At 38.0% G+C, this 18,139-nt stretch overlaps 1 protein-coding gene across 3 annotated transcripts in view; it reads left to right on the top strand.

Moving 5' to 3' along the window:
* Positions 1-119: 119 nt before the first annotated feature.
* ORC4 (origin recognition complex subunit 4) overlaps positions 120-18,139 on the top strand; it is an 82,629-nt gene continuing 64,609 nt past the window's right edge. The window contains exon 1 of one of the 3 annotated variants that reach the window (XM_065931492.1): positions 120-256. The gene's annotated coding sequence lies outside the window, so the exon portion shown is untranslated. The remainder of the gene's footprint in view (positions 257-18,139) is intronic. The other 2 variants (XM_065931494.1, XM_065931493.1) reach the window with 2 other exon arrangements.

Raw genomic sequence — 18,139 nt, 5'->3', positions numbered from 1 at the left:
TCGCTACTCTTTAACACCCCCAGTCCCCTCCTCCCTCCTAAGGGAAAGTGGAGGAACGGAAGTGGGCGTGGACGGAGGCGAAAGGAGATCACGTGCTTGGGCGGGAGAGGGGCGGGGTAGGGAGGCGGTGCCTGCGCGGGGCATGCCGGGAGTCTTGGTGAATTCGTTGGCAGCTGCAGGTGAAGCAGAGCAGAGAACGCTGCGAGAGGAGTCTGTGAAGCGATTCCCACCGTTTCCGGAATCTCGTTCTGCCCTGGTAAGAGATAACTTTCCCATGAGAGGTAATCTGGAGTGGACTAGCCTCAGAACGAAAGCCTTGGGCGCCTGTGGCGAAAGGCGAATCGAAAAGGAGAGGACGGAACGCTTTGGAGACTGGGAATGCGGGAAGGGGGGCAGGCTTGTCTAGGCCAGGCAGGCCAGAATCTAGGCGGGCTCCTTCCGTCTCGTGGCTTCCCTCTGAGCCAGCCGGTGGCGAATCCTGGACGAGCGTAGGGACTGTAGATGAGCTCATGAACCTAAATCTGTGGCATATGTTGACTACACTCGGTGATGGTGAGAAATGCGATGGTCCAGGTGTAAGAGAGAAATGAGATCTCAGAACCCTCAGCAGATGACTCTGTTAACTGCTTCTTCCCCTCAGAGTGGGGCACCTGTCCAGGGAGAGAAACAAGCTGTGTGAATTTTGACAACTTCTGTCATTGCATGTATCGTTTATATTGGGTGTTACTACCACCAGTCCTTACTTCGTTAACCTCCCAAGAATTCTGGAGTGGCTTTGAGGAGGGAGCAAGCTGGCAGTTGGTTCTCCAGTAGAATTTCCCTCCGTGTCTTGCGTTGTTTCCGCAACAAAATGCCTGTGACATTTCTCAGAAGGAGGGTATGGAATTGTGTAATTCTTGATATTGTGTCTTAGTTATCGTTGACAGAGAAGGGACATCATCAAAGTTTTCCCTTTCTGTAGTGTATATGCGAGATTTTTAAAAGGATGTTTTTAGTTTCTTTGGTTACTAGCCTCAGATTTAGAACCGTTGATTTCTCAAATGCCACTGTTTTTGTTTGAAGTAATGTTTCCCTCATGTTAATTCAGAGTGTTTAAAAAAGACGAGTTTTCATTAATAATTTTTTAAGTAAAATAGCACCGTTTCTTTCTCACATTCTGTCCATACAATCATAACTAAAACCATTACAGTCTTTCAGTTATAATTTTTTTGTAAACGTGCATTGAAAGACTATCACTCATGTATGTATTTTTTAAAACCAAGATTCTGAAATTCCTCATGTTTATTGTATTTGTATTACTTAATTCTGTAGTGATGTCTTTTAGGGTATGCTATCAGTTAAAGTTACTGCTTATTCTTCTTGTATGTTTTGACTGAATTTTGTTTATGCACCACTGACTAGTGCTTTTACCACTTTATGTGTGTGCAGTAATCCTGTCAAATGGAATAAAAACTGGACTCTGGTGCCTCAAAGTTTTGTTTCTATTGAAACCAAATATATGACACTTTAGAACAAAAAATTATAGCAGACCCATAAAAATGCAGTAGATTACAAACTTTAAATCGTTTTTTTGGTGACAAAATACTAAATGTGCAAAAGAGTGTACAAATCATAGTTATAAAATATAATGATTAGTTCTAATGATTAGTAAACAGAATGTGGGAAAATGCACAAGCCACAGATATACATTATAATGAATAATTGTGAACATAGTTAGAACATTGCAGAATTAGAACATTACTGTCCCCTTCACTTTTATTTCAAGTATTTTTTAACCACCTTTGTCAGAATTCCTAAACAATATACATTGGTTTTGCCTTTTTTTTTTTTTAATAGCCTGTATGTAACTGAATTACATGTTATGTATCATTTTCAGTCAGTCCTGTAGGTCTAGTTCATGTATTTTCACTGCTGATAGTAATGCTTATAAGTAAGTATAGTGTAGTAAGTCTTTTTGTGAACATACACAATTAATCTAACTAGTCTAGTATTATGAACATTTGGATTGTGGCTAGTTTTTAGTATTTAGAAATAGTACAACTCTGTGTAATCTTACACATGCATTTTATGTACGTAGCATGCATTTCTGCAGAATGTAGATTATGCCAAACTTTTCAAAGTGAATATATCAATTTATACTCCCACCAACAATGTATGATAGATCCTTTTTTCTACAGTTTTGAAAACAGTTGGTAGTTTTTGTTTTTGCCAATCTGATGAAAGTAACTTTGTGTTATTATTTTAATTTGCAGTTCCTGATTGTTAATGGGTTTGAGCAGTTTTTCAAAAATTTATTGGCTGTTTGAGAATTGAATGTTGTGAGGCCTTATGTTCCTGAAATTGTCTTTATACTCTGTTAGTTTGACTGGGTGTAGAATTCTAAATTGGTAATGTTTCTCTTCAGATTTGAGGTAAAACTCTTAGTGTTTGATAAAAATTTGACTCCATTCTTGTTTTTAATGCTGCATTTCATGTTCTTCTCCCCTATGGAAGCTTCTGCACCTTTTTTGTTTGAAGCTTATAGATTCTTCTCTTTGTTCTATACAGTGTTCTGAAACATCACAGTAATGTGAGATAATTTATGAGTCCATAGAAATTTACATACATTTCATGAGTTCTTTCAGCCTAGCAACCTGTATCCATCCCTCAGCTCTAAGGTTTCTGATTCATTTTCTGTAATTTTCTTACCTCAGTGTTTTTTGTACCTGCAATTAGACATTGTACTACTGGACCTATTTCTTTTCTCCCATTTTTCATTTTCCAGTTTTTTGCTTTACACTTTCTCGGAAATTTACTTGATTTTTAAAACCTTGAGACTTTCATTTCTCCTATTGTTTTTTTGATTTTCAGTACCATTTTTTGATCTTTGCTTTCCCCCTCCCCCCCATGGCATTTCTAGTATTTTTTTCTCTTTATGGATTTAAAGTTTTGTTTTGAGGTTTATTTCTCCCAGCACACTCTGTGTTTTCTAAGTTATTCTTTGTGTTGATGTAGTTTAGTCTCACTTTAGAGGCTTTCGTTGGCTCTGTTGTGATCCTTGATTGTGTTCAAATTTTTATAAGGAACGTTGGAAACCTATTTCATGCTTCTCTTAACTTAGCTAAAGTTTGCTAGCTGTTGATGGTTCTCACTGTGGGAAGATTTGGCTGGGACAAATTTGGGAGGGAAACCCAGATATCAATTTTCTTAAAATTTCTTTAGGTATTTGGAAGTTTTTTCTCTTGGGCTAGTAAGAGTCCAACAAGAAGGATTTTCTAATCTTCTACCTCAGAGTCAGTGGTTCTCAGCTGTTTCAATATGATCTCCCCAAGACATTTGTCAGTGTCTCAGACACATTTGGTTATTAGAAATGGGTTGCTACTGAAAACCACTAGATGCTGCAGGTGGTGTTGAACATCCTACAATGCACAGGGCAGCCACTTAAAATGGAGAAAGTATCCAGTTCTAAAAGTCAGTTTTGCCTCTTGCTCCAAGGTATAAGCCTGACTTCCAGTGCTCTGAGAACCAGGTGAAAACAGAGCTCAGGAATCTCAACATTTTTTTTTTTTTTTTTTTTTTAAGTTCTTTGATACCCTCACCCTCTACCATGCCCGCTGTCTCTTAGTGTAGGATGCTTCTGTATTATCCTCTCTGGAACCACTTGTCTTCTGATGTAGTGGAGTAAGGACTTCTGCTTAATTTTGACCATTTAGCACTGCAGGCCTTTTGGAGATGGTTTTGTCAATGAATTTTAACCCAAACTAAAATACTGGCTATGTTATGTGTTTATATTATTTGAACAGGATTGGCTGATGAGTCTAGATAGCTTTGTACATTGTACTAATGCTTTAATGGGAAAATGAGATATGAGTTGAACATTATAAACCAGGAGGTGGATGAAACCTGGAATAGATAGTTGGCTTCCCTGGTGGCTCAGATGGTAAAGAATCTGCCTACAGTACAGGTGACCCAGGTTCAATCCCTGGATCGCGAAAATCCCCTGAAGACATGAATGGCTACCCACTCCAATGTTCTTGCCTGGAGAATTCCATGGACAGAGGAACCTGGAGGACTACAGTCCATGGGATTGCAGAGTCAGGCATGAGTAAGCAACTAACACTTTCACTCTCACATTCCCCATTCTTTTATTTCAATTTGTTTCTCCCTTTTCACTCCTAGTGTGGCTTAGATAGTTATCTTCACACACGCATGTGTTGACATTGCTAGTTTTTTAATAATATTTTTCCGTTAATCTCACATGGTTCTCTTTCTCCTTCTTCACCTCCAATAAAGTCTTTGTCTTTTGTGTTTTATATTGCTTCTTTCATTAATACTGGAATTGAGATTACTATGATGTTTTGTCTAATGAAGTATGAAGGTTGAAGTCAGATTTGGCAAGATTAAAATTCTAAGTGTGTTAGTTTTCTTTGGGCACACTCATGCACATCTTCAGTTTTCCTTAATCTTTCCACAGTGTATAAAAATAAACGCTTTTTATATGGATGACCCAGAAATGTCGACTTATACTGCTCTCTTAAAATAATCACTTCTCCTAATAGTTCCATATATATCTACATCAACTTACTTTATAATGAGTAAATACCTAAAGTATTTTCTCTAAAACCTGTTGGTTTATATTATGTCCAGGTGTGTTATAGCACCACTTTGATGCAATGTCTGATGGCATAATGTATTTTAAAAAATTATGTTGAAATAATTTTATGTGACATACTTTTTAAAAGTTAAAATTTTGTTGTTACAGTTACTATTACTTTGTATACTCAAATCGTAATATACATTACTTAAGTATGCAACATGATTACTTTTTAAGTTCCCAAAAATTAATATACATTCAGTATAAAAGTAAAAAATGAAATTCATCTATAATCTCTACACTCATAAATAATTCTGTTAAGATGTTGATATATGTTATTTCAGTATTTTTTTTACCTGTTTCTGTACATTTATTAACAAACTGGATTATAGAGTTTTGTTGTATACTTTTAAAAGAAATAACATTTAGCTAGCATCTTTCCACTGTATTACATACTTGTATAAAATAATATGATACTTATTTGCTTTATATTACAGAAATCTGCCAGCCTCTGGGAGCTGTGTTCCTGAATAATGCCTTGATCAGTGTTACTTCTCTTTAAAATAAAATATTAAAAGAAATCCACTTTCCCTGTATAAATGCTCTTCAAGCATCTGATTTTTAAAAACAACAAGAAACAGATGAATTAATCTTAAAGTAGCTTTAAAGTAGTTTTAAAGTAGCTAGCATTTCCCTTGAATTACCATTCATTGTTTTGCAAATATTCCTGTAGGGTCACAATCTGCTAAAGCAGATTTTGCCTGTACATTTTTTTTTTTTTTAACTTCATTTTATAGATTATCTGTTTTACTGACTTAGACTGCCTTTGTGCTTACATTTCATTTTCACAAATCTTTTATAAGATTGTATTCCCACCTGGTGTTTTCACAAATTTTGACTTTGAGTGTGCCTTTTTTTCTTTCTTTGAAATTTTTTAACAAATATGGGGTTTTTGATTATAGAGTACAGTGAATTGCTATATAGCCACACTCACCCAGCTCATCTTACTATAACCTAGTTTCCTTTATTATTAATATCTTACCTTAGTGCGGTACATTTGTTGCAATTGATGAACCAGTATTGATACATTATTGTTAATCAAAGTTCATAGCTTACATTAAGGATCCCCCTTTGAATTGAACAGTATGGGTTTTGACAAAATGTATAATGACATATATCTGCTCTGACAGTATCATACAGAATAGTTTAACTTCTCTAAAAGCCCCTGTGTTCTATGCTCCCATTCATGCCTTGAACTCTTGGCAACTAATGATTTTTTCATGATTTCCCTAGTTTTGCTTTTTCCAAATTGTCATATAGTTGGAATCATACAGTGTTTACCCTTTTCAGGTTGGCTTTTTCCCTTAGCAATATGCCTCCCAAGTTTTTTCCATTTCTTTTCATGACTTGATAGCTCAGTTCATTTTAGCACTGAATATTTTATCTGATGGATGTATCACAGTTTGTTTATCCATATACCCACTGAAGGACATCTTGGTGCTTCCAGATTTTGGCGTTTATGACAGAAGTTGTCATAAACATTCAGATGCAGGTCTTTTTGTGGACAGAAGTCTTCAGTTCACCTGGGTGAAATACCAACGTTCCTGATTGCTAGATTATGTTTAGTTTTGTAAGAAACTGTCAAACTGCCTACCAAAGTGAGTGTACCTACCATTTTGCATTCCAGGCAACAGTAAATCAGAATTCTAATTATTTCATGTCATTCTAGCATTTGATACAAACAATCCATTGTTATGGATTTAGTCATTTTATTTATTTATTGACTGTGCTTTCTCTAATTGTGGCAACCAGGGACTACTCTTCATTGTGGTGTGTGGAATTCTCATTGCAGTGGCTTCTATTGTTGTGGATCACAGGCTCTAGGCATGTGGACTCTAGGGTACCTGAGCTTTAGTAGTTGCAGCACATATGCTCAGTAGTTGTGGGCCACAAGCCTAGTTGCTCCTAGACATGTGGAATTTTCCCAGACCGGGGATTGAACAGTGTCCTCAACATTAGTAGGCGGATTTTTATCCACTTCACCAATGGGAAGTTCTAGATTTAGTCATTCTAACAGGTATAGATTGTTGTTTTATGCAGATCCCCAGTGATACATGATATTTCTGGAAATCCAGAAGTGACATCTCTGGATCACATAGTAACTTTATTTTTACTTTTTTAAGGACCCTACATACTGTTCTCCATACTGGCTGTGGAACTTAAATTCCCTCAAACAATGTAAAGTGGGTTCCCTTTTCTACACACCATCTCCAACATTTATTTTTTGTAGACTATTGTTGATAGCCATTCTGACCTATGTGAGGTGATAACTCGTTTTCCGTCACTCAGGTGTGTCCAACTCTGCAAACTGCAGCATGCCAGGCTTATGAGTCCTTCACCATCTCCCAGACTTGTGTCCATTGAGTTGGTGATGCCATCCATCATCATCTCATGCTCTGTTGTCTTTATCTCCTCCTGTCTTCAATCTTTCCCAGCATCAGGGTCTTTTCCAGTGAGTCAGCTCTTCGCATCAGGTGGCTAAATACTGGAGTTTCAGGATCAGTTCTTCCAGTGAATAATAAGAGTTGATTTTCTTCAGTATTGATTGGTTTGATCTCTTTGCTGTTCAAGGGAGTCTTCTCCAGCACCACAGTTCGAGGGCATCAATTCTTCCGTGCTCCACCTTTTTTATTGTCCAGCTGTCACATCTGTACATGACTACTGGAAAAACTATAACTTTGACTGTATGAACCTTTGTCAGCAAAGTAGTGTCTGCTTTTTTTCCCAAGGAGCAAGCGTCTTTTAATTTCATGGCTGCAGTCACTGGTCTCAGTGATTTTGGAGTCCAAGAAAATAAAATCTGCACTATTTCCATTGTTTCTCCATTTATTTGCCATGAAGTGATGGGATCTGATACCATGATCTTCATTTTTTGAATGTTGAGTTTTAAGCTAGCCTTTTCACTCTCCTCTTTCACCTTCATCAAGAGGCTCTTTAATTTCTCTTCACTTTCTGCCATAAAGATGGTGTCATCTGCATATCTGAGGTTACTGATATTTCTCCCCACAGTCTTGATTCCAGTTTGTGCTTCATCCAGCCTGGCATTTCACATGATGTACTCTGCATAGAAGTTAAATAAGCAGGGTGACAATGTAAAGCCGGGACGTACTTCTTTCTCAGTTTGGAACCAGTCTGTTATTCCATATCTGGTTCTAACTGTTGCTATTTGACCTACATGCAGGTTTCTCAGGAGACAGGTCAGGTGGTCTGTTATTCCCATCTCTTGAAGAATTTTCCACAGTTTGTTGTGGTCCACACAGTCAAGGCTTTAGCATAGTCAGTCAAGCAGAAGTAGATGTTTTTCTGGAATTCTGTAGCTTTTTCTATGATCCAGCGAATGTTGGCATTTTGATCTCTGGTTCCTCTACCTTTTCAAAATCCAGCTTGTACATCTGGAAGTTCTCATTCACGTAGTGTTAAAACCTAGCTTGAAGGAGTGTTAGCATTACTTTGCTATCATGTGAAATGAGTGCACTTGTGCAGTAATTTGAACATTCTTTTAACATTGCCCTTCTTTGGGATTGGAATGAAAACTGACATTTTCCAGTCCTGTGGCCACTGCTGAGTTTTCCAAATTTGCTGGCATAATGAGTGCTTTAACAGCATCTTTTAGGATTTGAAATACCTCAACCATCACCTCCACTAGCTTTGTTCATTGTTATGCTTCCTAAGACTCGCTTGAACTTCACACTCCAGGATGTCTGGCTCTAGGTGAAGGATCACACCAACATGGTTATCTGGATCATTAAGATTTTTTTTGTATAGTTCTTCTGTGTATCTTGCCACCTCTTAATATCTTCTGCTTCTGTTAGGTCCATACTGTTTCTGTCCTTTATTATGCCTATCTCTCCATAAAGTGATAGCTCATAAACTGTAGTTTGAATTTTATTTCTCTAGCAGTTGACTGGGTTGAGCATTTTTTCGTGTGCCTGTTGGCGATCTGTATACGTATTTTGGAGAAACGTCTGTTTAGGTCTTTTGCCTATTTTTTGACTGGGTTTTTTGTTTGTTTGTTTGTTAATATATTTTCGTAGTCCACTTGTCATTTCATTTTGCTTATAGTTTCCTTTGATGTGCAAAAGCTTTTAAGTTTAATTAGGTATCTTTTTTTTTTTTTGCTCTTATTTCCATTACTCTGAAAGTGAAAGTGAAGTCCCTCAGTTGTGTCTGACTCTTCAAGACCGCATGGACTGTAGCCTGCCAGGCTCCTCCGCCCATGGGATTTTCCAGGCAAGAGTACTGGAGTGGTTGCCATTTCCTTTTCCAGGGGATCTTCACAACCCAAGGATCAAACCCGGGTCTCCCACATTGTAGGCACACGCTTTACCATCTGAGCCACCAGGGAAGTCCATTACTCTAGGAGATCCAAAAAATATTGTTGCTAATTTTATGTCAAAGAGTGTTCTGCCTATGTTTTCCTCTTTAACTCTTCTGAACTTATTTCGTATATGATTTTAGAGAATGTTCTAATGTAATTCTTCTGCATGTAGCTGTCCAGCTTTCCCAATACCAATTGCTGAAGAGACTTTCTCCAGTATATATTCTTGCCTCCTTTGTCATAGATTAATTCAGTAGGTTAATTGACCATAGGTGTGGGGGTTTATTTCTGGACTTTATATCTTGCTCCATTTACCTGTGTGTCTCTTTTTGTGCTAGTACAGTACTACTTTCACTATTGTATTTTGGTAACATAGTCTGTAGTCAAGGAGCACAATTCCTGTAAGTATTCTTTCTCAAGATTGTTTTGACTCTTTAGGGTCTTTTATGTTTCCTTACGTTGTTTAAAATTGTTTATTTCAGTTCTGTGAAAAATACCATTGGTAATTTAATAGGGATTGAATTGAATCTGTAAAATGCCTTGGGTAGTATGGTCATTTTAACAGTATTAATTCTTCCAATTCAAGAACACGGTATATCTTTCCATCTTTGTGGGTCATATTCAGTTTATTTCATCAGAGTCTTATAGTTTTTGTAGTACAAGTCTTTCGCCTCTTTAGTTAGGTTTATTCCCAGGTATTTTATTGTTTTTGATGTGATGGGAAATGAAATTGTTTCCATTTTATTGACCTAAAATTGCTTGTAGTATTAGCCTCTTATGATCTTTTTTATAGTTTTGTTGTGTCAGTTGTAACTTCTCTGTTTTCATTCCTGATTTTATTAATTTGGGTCAGCTTTTTCTTGATGAGTCTGGCTAAAAGTTTATTTTATCTCAAAGAACCTGCTTTTAGTTTTCTTTTTTAAATTAATTTGCTTTTTAAAATTAGAGAATAATTACGTTACAGTATTGTGATGGTGTTTGTCATACATCAACATGAATCAGTATTAGGTCTACATATGTCCTCACCGTCTTGAAACCAACTCCTACCTCCTTCCCCATCCCACCCCTCTAGCTTGTCACAGAGCATTAGTTTTGTGATCCTGTCATACACTGAACTCCCGTTAGCTATCTGTTTTACATATGTTTATGTTTCAATGTTATTCTCTCTAATCATCCCACTCACTCATTCTCCCACTGTGTCCAAAATGTCTGTGTGTCCTTTGATGCCCTGCAAGTAGGATTATCAATGCTATCTTTGTAGATTACACATTTATGCGTTAATATATGATTTTGTCTTTCTGACTTACTTCACTCTGTATAATAGGTTCTATGTTCATTCACCTCATTAGAACTGACTCAGATGCATTCCTTTTCTTAGCTGAGAAATATTCCATTTTGTATATGTACCACAACTTCCTTATCTATTCTGTTGATGGACATCTAAGTTACTTCCATGTCCTAGCTATTGTAAATAGTGTTGCAATGAACATTAGGGCATGTGTGTCTTTTTCACTCCCTGTGTCTTTTTCAGTTCAGGTTTCCTCAGGGTAGTGAGTTTCTCAGTAGTGGGATCGCTGGGTTGCATGGTAGCTTTATTCCTAGTTTTTTTTTTTTTAAGAATCCCCATACTGTTTCCATAGTGGCTGTATCAATTTGCATTCCCACCAACAGTTTAAGGGACCTCCCAAGTGGCACCTGCTAGTGCAGGAAATGTAAGAGATGCGGGTTTGAACCCTGGGTGGGGAAGATCCCTTGGAGAAGGACATGACAACCCACTGCTAGTGCAGGAGATGTAAGAGATATGGGCTCAAACCCTGCGTCGGAAAGATCCCCTGAAGAAGGGCATGGCAACCCAATTCAGTATTCTTGCCTGGAGCTTCCCATGGGCAGAGGAGCCTGGTGGGTACAGTCCATAGGGTTGCAAAGAGTCTTACATGACTGAAGCAACTTAGCAAGCATGCATGCACACAACAGTGTAAGTGGGTTCTCTTTTCTTCACATCCTCTCCAGCATTTATTGTTTGTAGACTTTCTGATTATGGTCATTCTGAACAGGGTGAGAGAATATATCATTGTAGCTTTGATTTGCGTTTCTCTAATAATGAGTGATATTGAACATCTTTTCATGTGTTTATTAGCTTTTGGAGAAATGTCTCTTTAGATACTCTCCCCACTTTTTGATTGGGTTCTTTTTCTGGTATTGAACTGCATGAGCTGCTTGTATATTTTGGAGATTAATTCTGACGTTGTTTTGTTTGCTATTAATTTCTCCTATTCTGAGGGTTGTCTTTTACCTTGCTTATAATTTTCATCACTGTGCAAGTGATGAAACTTTGTAAGTTTAATTAGATCCCATTTGTTTATTTTTGTTTTTATTTCCATTACCGAATGGGATGGGTCATAGAGAATCTTGCTGTGGTTTATGTCAGAGTGTTTTCCTCCAAGTGTTTAATAGTTTCTGGTCTTACATTTAGGAAAGAACCAGCTTTTAATTTCATTGATCTTTTCTTTTCTTTTTTTTTTTTTTTGTTTTTTTTTTTAACATCTGTACTTAATTGATTTCTGTTCTGGTCCTTACTATTTCCTTCCTTCTACTAACTTTAAGCTTTGTTTGTTCTTGTTTCTCTAGTTCTTTTAGGTGTAAAGTTAGATTGTTTATTTGACATTTTTTTCCTGTTTCACAAAAGAATCTTGTATCACTATAAACTTCCCTCTTGTAACTGTTTTTGATGTATCCCATAGGTTTTGTTCCTTTTTTGGCCTCACCACACAGCATGTGGCATCTTAATTTCCAGACCAAGGTCAGACCTCTCCTTGCATTGGAAGGGCAGAGTTTTAACCACTCAACTGTCAGGGAAGTCCCCGGATTCCATCAGTTTTGGATCTTTGTTTTCATTTTTATTTGTCTCTTGATATTTCTCGATTTTCTCTTTGGCTACATCAGTGATCTATTTGTTATATTTTCCTGGTTATGTGTGTGGTAGGTTGTTATGTTTTTCGATATCTTGGAGAACTGGTCTTTGGTAAAAGACATCCTGTGTGTCCCCACAGTGCTCTCCCCTCTTCTCACCTAAGCTATATGTTCTAGAGTGTTCTCCTAAGAGGGCCTCATGAGTCCTACTGTTGTGCCAGGTTGAGTACATGCGCAGTGTGGTAGGTTTGTTGCCCCTTAATCTGCTTGGTTGCTACACCCTACCTTGTTTGGATGTTGCTGGCTATTGTTTACTGGGACCTGGTCACAAGGTGCCTGGTTGCAGAACTCTTAGGGGCACTGGGCCTAGTACCAACTCTACTGGGCAGAATCAGGGTCCCCAAGCTACTGGGACTGTTGCCCATCCACTAACCTCAACTGATCTGAGGTTAGTAGTGGGCTCCTGGCAGACAGAGTTGGTTTCTGGAATTTGGCTGCAGGCCCCTGAGCTACCAGAAACCATTTCTAATCATTGTTTGGGCAGGGAGGGTTGGTTCCTGACATAGCTGGGTATGAGTCCAGGGTGTCCCAGAGTTTTCATTTGCCTGCTGGTAGACAGGACCAGCTGGTTCCTCCTTAGGGTCTGGCTTGCTGTAGGTGTGTTGTCCATAAGCTGCAGGGTTGTAGTTTTCTGGTCTCTCCCTGCTGATGGTTGAAAGTTTTCCAGAGTCTGGTGCAGATTTCCCGGTGGAAGGGCTGGTGCTTGCCCATCTGTGGGTCGAGCTGTGTCTTGGCCCTCTGGTGGGCAGAATCATAGATAGAGTGATATCTAGAGGCAGCTATAGGCTCAGGAACAGTTTAGGCATCCTGTCTACTGATGGGTGGGTTTGTGTCCCTGCCCAGTTAGTTGTCTGACCTGAGGTGGTCCATCACTGGTACCTACAGGCTGTTGAGTGGGGCCAGGTGTTGGTGCTGAGTGAACATGACAGCCGTTGGCAGTCATGTTCATGCAGTTAAATGTTCCCAAATCTGTCAGTTACCAGTGTCTTATGTCCGCAGGGTGAGCTTCAGCCTCTTGCTGTCTCTGGAGGAGACTCAGATCATTAAGTAGGTCTGACCCTGGCTCTTGTCAGGTTACCGTTTTTTGTACTGGATCCCAGTGTGCATAGTTTTTTGTATTCACCTTTCAAGAGTTCTCCCAACCCTGTGGGGCTTGTTCAATTAAACCTGTTTGCCTTCAAAGCCAAATGCTCTCCAGGCTCATCTTCCTGGTGCTGGACCCCTGGGCTTGGGAGCCGATATGGAACTCAACTCTCATGCCTGTGGTAGAACCTGTGTGATATAATTATTCTCCATTTTGTGGGTCACCTACCTGGGGGAAATGTGATTTGATTATATCACAAGTCTGCCTTTTCTACCCGTCTTGTGGCTCCTTCTTTATATCTTTAGTTGTATAAGATCTTTGTTGGCAGGTTCCAGTCTTTTTCATATATGATTGTTCCTGCAGTTAGTGTGATTTTGGTGTTCTCAGGAGAGGAGGTAAGCTCAGGATCTTTGTACTCTGTCATCTTCGCCACTCTCTCCTCCAAGTTCTTTGACGTTCAAGAAGGCATTTGGGAATGGTACTGCTTTGAAGACCCGTGGTGAACACAGTGCCACCAGGGCTTTCACTGTAGAGCTTGGATAGCAGGCTGGTCTGGCGATAGCCTGTGAAGCCTGTGTAGACCAGGTCATCCTCTGGGTATGCAGGCAGTAGTCCCTTGCAGCAGAGTGCTCTGAAACAGAAGATTATTTATGTATGGAAATGCCTCAGTTATCTGGAGATCAGACATTTGGCAGTCTAAGGCATCTGGAATGGCTTCGAACTTGGACACACAAAAAGTGTTGTCATATATAAGTTTTGATTTTTCTTTTTTATCTCTGTATTTTGTTTTAGCTATATTTTTATTATTCATTTCTAGTTTATTTCCATCATGGTATTAGAACATACTTTAACATGATTTCTATTCTTGTAAGTTTTAGGTGTGTTTGTGGCCCAGATTTGGAGAAGGGAATGGCAGCCCACTCCAGTATTCTTGCCTGGAGAATCGCATGGACAGAGCAGCCTAGTGGGCTACAGTCCATGGGGTCTCACAGAGTTGGACACAACTGAGTGACTAGCACACATGGCCCAGAATGTAGTTGGTGAATGTGATGTGTAAATTTCAGAAGAATATGTATTGTATTATTGGGGAGTTAATTACTTTATCAATAGTAATGTCTCTTTATTCCCAGTGCTGCTTCTTGCTTAATCTAAATTTAATATAGTTACTTAAACTCTTTTTGGATTATTGTATGTCTTCTTCCATTTCTGTACTTTGTGTCATTAAAGTTGGTTTCTTACAGAGAACATAAGGTTGTTGCTTGTTTTTTTTCCACTTACTATTTTATTAGTCTGTTTATTTAGAACATTGACATATAGAGTCATTACTGATATAGTAAATAATATTTAGCATATTTATTACTGCATTGTCCCCCCACCTTTTTTTGTTTGTTTGTTTGTTTTGCTTTTTTGACTGCCTCATATACATGTGGGACTCTTCCCCAACCAGGGATCAAACCTGCATCCTCTGCATTGGAAGCACAGAGTCTTAACCACTGAACCACCAGGAAGGTTCTGGATTATTTTTCTTATTCTTTGTTTCTTTTTTGCCCTCCTCTGCCTCTTTTTCAATGCCTTCTCTGGTTTTAACCAGGCATTTTGCATTCAGGTTCTTTTCCTCTTTCAAGCTATAAATTACACTTTTAAAAAACTTTTTTCAGTGGTTGCTGTAGCATTTCCAGTATAGATTTGTAAACAATCCAGATACACTTCAAATAAAACTATACTCATATTGTTTAACAGGTAGTATAAGTGTCATTTAACAGAATGTTTCCAGTTCATCACTTCTGTCCTTTTTAACATTCTTTATCTCATCATTACTACATTTTTAAGCATTATCAATTGTATCCTTTTTTTCTGTGCCACTGTTTTCATTTTTGGCATTTCTTTTTGATTCATTCTTTGGTTCCATTGCCTGTGTGTTGTTACCAGTTGTCTGTTTTTCTTGTTAGATCCCATAGGATGTTAGTCATAGTTGTTTTAAATTCCTAGTGTGTTAATTCCAAATTCTGTGCCATGTTTGAATATCATTCTATCTCTTCAGTCTCTTTAATCTATATGTGTTTTTTTCTCCTTTTACTATGCCTTGTAATTTTCTATTAAAAGCCATACTTGATGTACTAGGTATAAGAAACTGAGGTAGATAGGTCATTAGCGTGATAATTTTCGTTCCTTTATCTCAAAGGTAGGCTGTGTTTATTGTTTACTGTACCTGTAGATGTCAGAAGCTAAAATTGTGTCCTTTTATTTCTGCTCTTTTCTTTGAATTTCTTTAGCAGTTTCTTAAATAAGGTCTGAGAGTTGTTCTTTCGATTGTAATCCTCTGTTAATGTACCCACTCCCTGTTGATATACTCTGTGACAGGAAGGGAAACATTTCATATTTCTGTAATTTGGTCTCACTTTTTTTGTGTGTTTGTCAGAGTCTGTGTGCCTAGGATGTGACCGTCACACATGCCTCTCAGCTCCCTTCCTCCACACCCCAACATAACACACATTAAGCTCTTTAGATGAGTCAGGAAACCTAAAAGGGGCTAGAGTTCTATATTTTTTTTCCTCAGGTCATTAAGGCTCTGGTAAATAGTTTCATTTTGGGGCAAGTCCTGTTAAAGAGGACACAGTCCTCTTGGATGTATTTCAGTATTGGAACTTTTCCCTTACACCTGTTGAAGCAGGAGATTTTTCTCTGGTCTTGTCTGAGAACCTAGCAAGGTTCCTGGAGATAAAATTCAGGAAAGTTTGGAGACCTCCCTAAGACTGGGTCCTTTTGGAGTTTTTAACTTAAACTACATTGAGTCTCTAGCAGTTTGTCAATTACATTTTAAGTTTTCATACCTTGGATCTGGCTTTAGTGTAATTTATGTTTCCCAGCTGCTGCTCCAGTAAGCCGTCATTCTCTATATCTGCACATGTGTCTAATTTTGAAGGAAGCAGTTTGTCTTATGGCCTTATTCTCCTATGGATTAACAGCAAGTTGTTGTTTTTTAGTTTGTTCAGCTTTTTTCTTGTGAGGACAAGAGCATCAACCTCCAAGCTTCTTCCATCCAGACATAAAGGCTTGATCCTTTTTAAACAAAAAAATTGCATGTTATTGTTGCAGTTTCTAAACCAAATTCATCAGGACTATAGTTGAAGAGCAGTTGTGTCTCATTGTGTTTCTATTGTGACTTAGTTAACTGATTTTCTACTATTGGATATTTTACTTATACTGTTCATAGTCAGAGCTATATTAAACATTGTTTTAGCTAAGTGTTTGTGCATATCTGTAATTGTTTCTTTTCAGTAGATTCTTAAAGTGCAGTTGCTGAATAGAAAACAGTATAATTGTGACTTCTAGTAATGTGTGTTTGTAACATTATTGTGTTAGTTCCATTAACCACAATTTGACCAATCCTAAGTGTTTGTCTCAACTGAAACAAAACACTTTTGTGTCCCAAAAATGGTATCTCATTTAATCTTTTTTACTTAGTTTTAATAAAGAGCTGCATTTTAAAGATATTTTATTTCCCTAACTTATTTTGTACTAATATTAGAATAATGCTTAATAATTTTGCCACTGACCAGTCAGTGGTAGTTAATAAATGGAATGTTAAACAATGAAACTTTACAGTTTACTACCTTAATATTGTTATAATATATTCCACTCATTAATCACTGAAGCAAGAGCTACTTACAGATGCTTAATTATACAATAAACTCTGATTAACAAATTTGTACATTTCTATCAATAAACATATGTAATTTAACAAAGTAAGTAAATGTTTTGTTCCAATGGTTAAATCGATAGTGTGGTTACTTAAATTGAGCATTTTCAGTTTAAAGAAATCTTACAGTCTAACTTTTATTGGGAAGAGTGGTAATGTTTAAACTCATATATAGGCAACCACTTAAACTTGGATTAGTGAGTTTTTGTTGTTGCTTGTTTTCTCTAGAATGCTATTAAATATTGGTAGTAATAGTAGTGAATATATTGGGCTTCTGTGGTGGCACAATGGGAAAGAATCTGCCTGCTAATGCAGGAAATGCAAGTTTGATCCCTGGGTTGGGAACATCCCCTGGAGAAGGAAATGACAACCCACTCCAATATTTTTGCCTGGGAAATCCCATGAACAGAGAGTCCTGATGGGCTACAGTCCATGAGGTCACAAAAGAGTTGGACACGACTTTGCAAATAAACAACAACAATGAACATATTGTTCATGATTTTATTTGCAAAACTGTAATGGATTTTTGGTACCTATCCTATGTCAAATTAAAGAACCAGGTTTCTAGCATTATCAAAGATGCTCTTATTTACATATTTGCTAATAAATATTTGAGTCAGAGTCTTTGTTTCTCTCTATGGTTTTTGTGTGAGCTTTATCTTTGAAAGTTTTTTATTCGTTGTCTGGTTTTGACTCTCCCTCCTCAGTTCAGTTCAGTTCAGTTGCTCAGTCGAGTCCAACTCTTTGCGACCCCATGAACCGCAGCACGCCAGGCCTCCCTGTCCATCACTAACTCCCACGGTCCACCCAAACCCATGTACACTGAGTCGGTGATGCCATCCAACCATCTCATCCTCTGTTGTCCCCTTCTCCTCCTGCCCTCAATCTTTCCTAGCATCAGGGTCTTTTCAAATGAATCTGCTCTTCACATCAGGTGGCCAAAGTATTGGAGTTTCAGCTTCAACATCAGTCCCTCCAGTGAACACCCAGGACTGATCTCCTTTAGGATGGGCTGGTTGGATCTCCTTGCGGTCCAAGGGACTCTCAAGAGTCTTCTCCAATACCACAGTTCAAAAGTATCAATTCTTCAGTGCGCAACTTTCTTTATAGTCCAACTCTCACATCCAAACATGACCACTGGAAAAATCGTAGCCTTGACTGGACAGACCTTTGTTGGCAAAATAATGTCTCTGCTTTTTAATATGCTGTCTAGGTTGGTCATAACTCTCCCTCCTTGGGCTTGATTAATTTGCCCAAGTGGCTCATAGAATTCAGAGAAACAGTTTACTTACTAAGTAACCAATTTTTTTATGAAAGGATGTAGCTGAGGAACAATCATTTGGAAAAGATACATATAGCAGGGTATGAGGAAGTGGAAGTGGAACTCTGACATCCTCTCAGAGTGGCCATTACACTCCCCAAATCTTCACATGT

This window comes from Muntiacus reevesi, chromosome 3 (assembly GCF_963930625.1).
Source record: "Muntiacus reevesi chromosome 3, mMunRee1.1, whole genome shotgun sequence".
NCBI lineage: Eukaryota > Metazoa > Chordata > Mammalia > Artiodactyla > Cervidae > Muntiacus > Muntiacus reevesi.
Note: the sequence above shows the minus strand (reverse complement) of the source record. Positions and strands in the feature narration are given on the sequence as shown.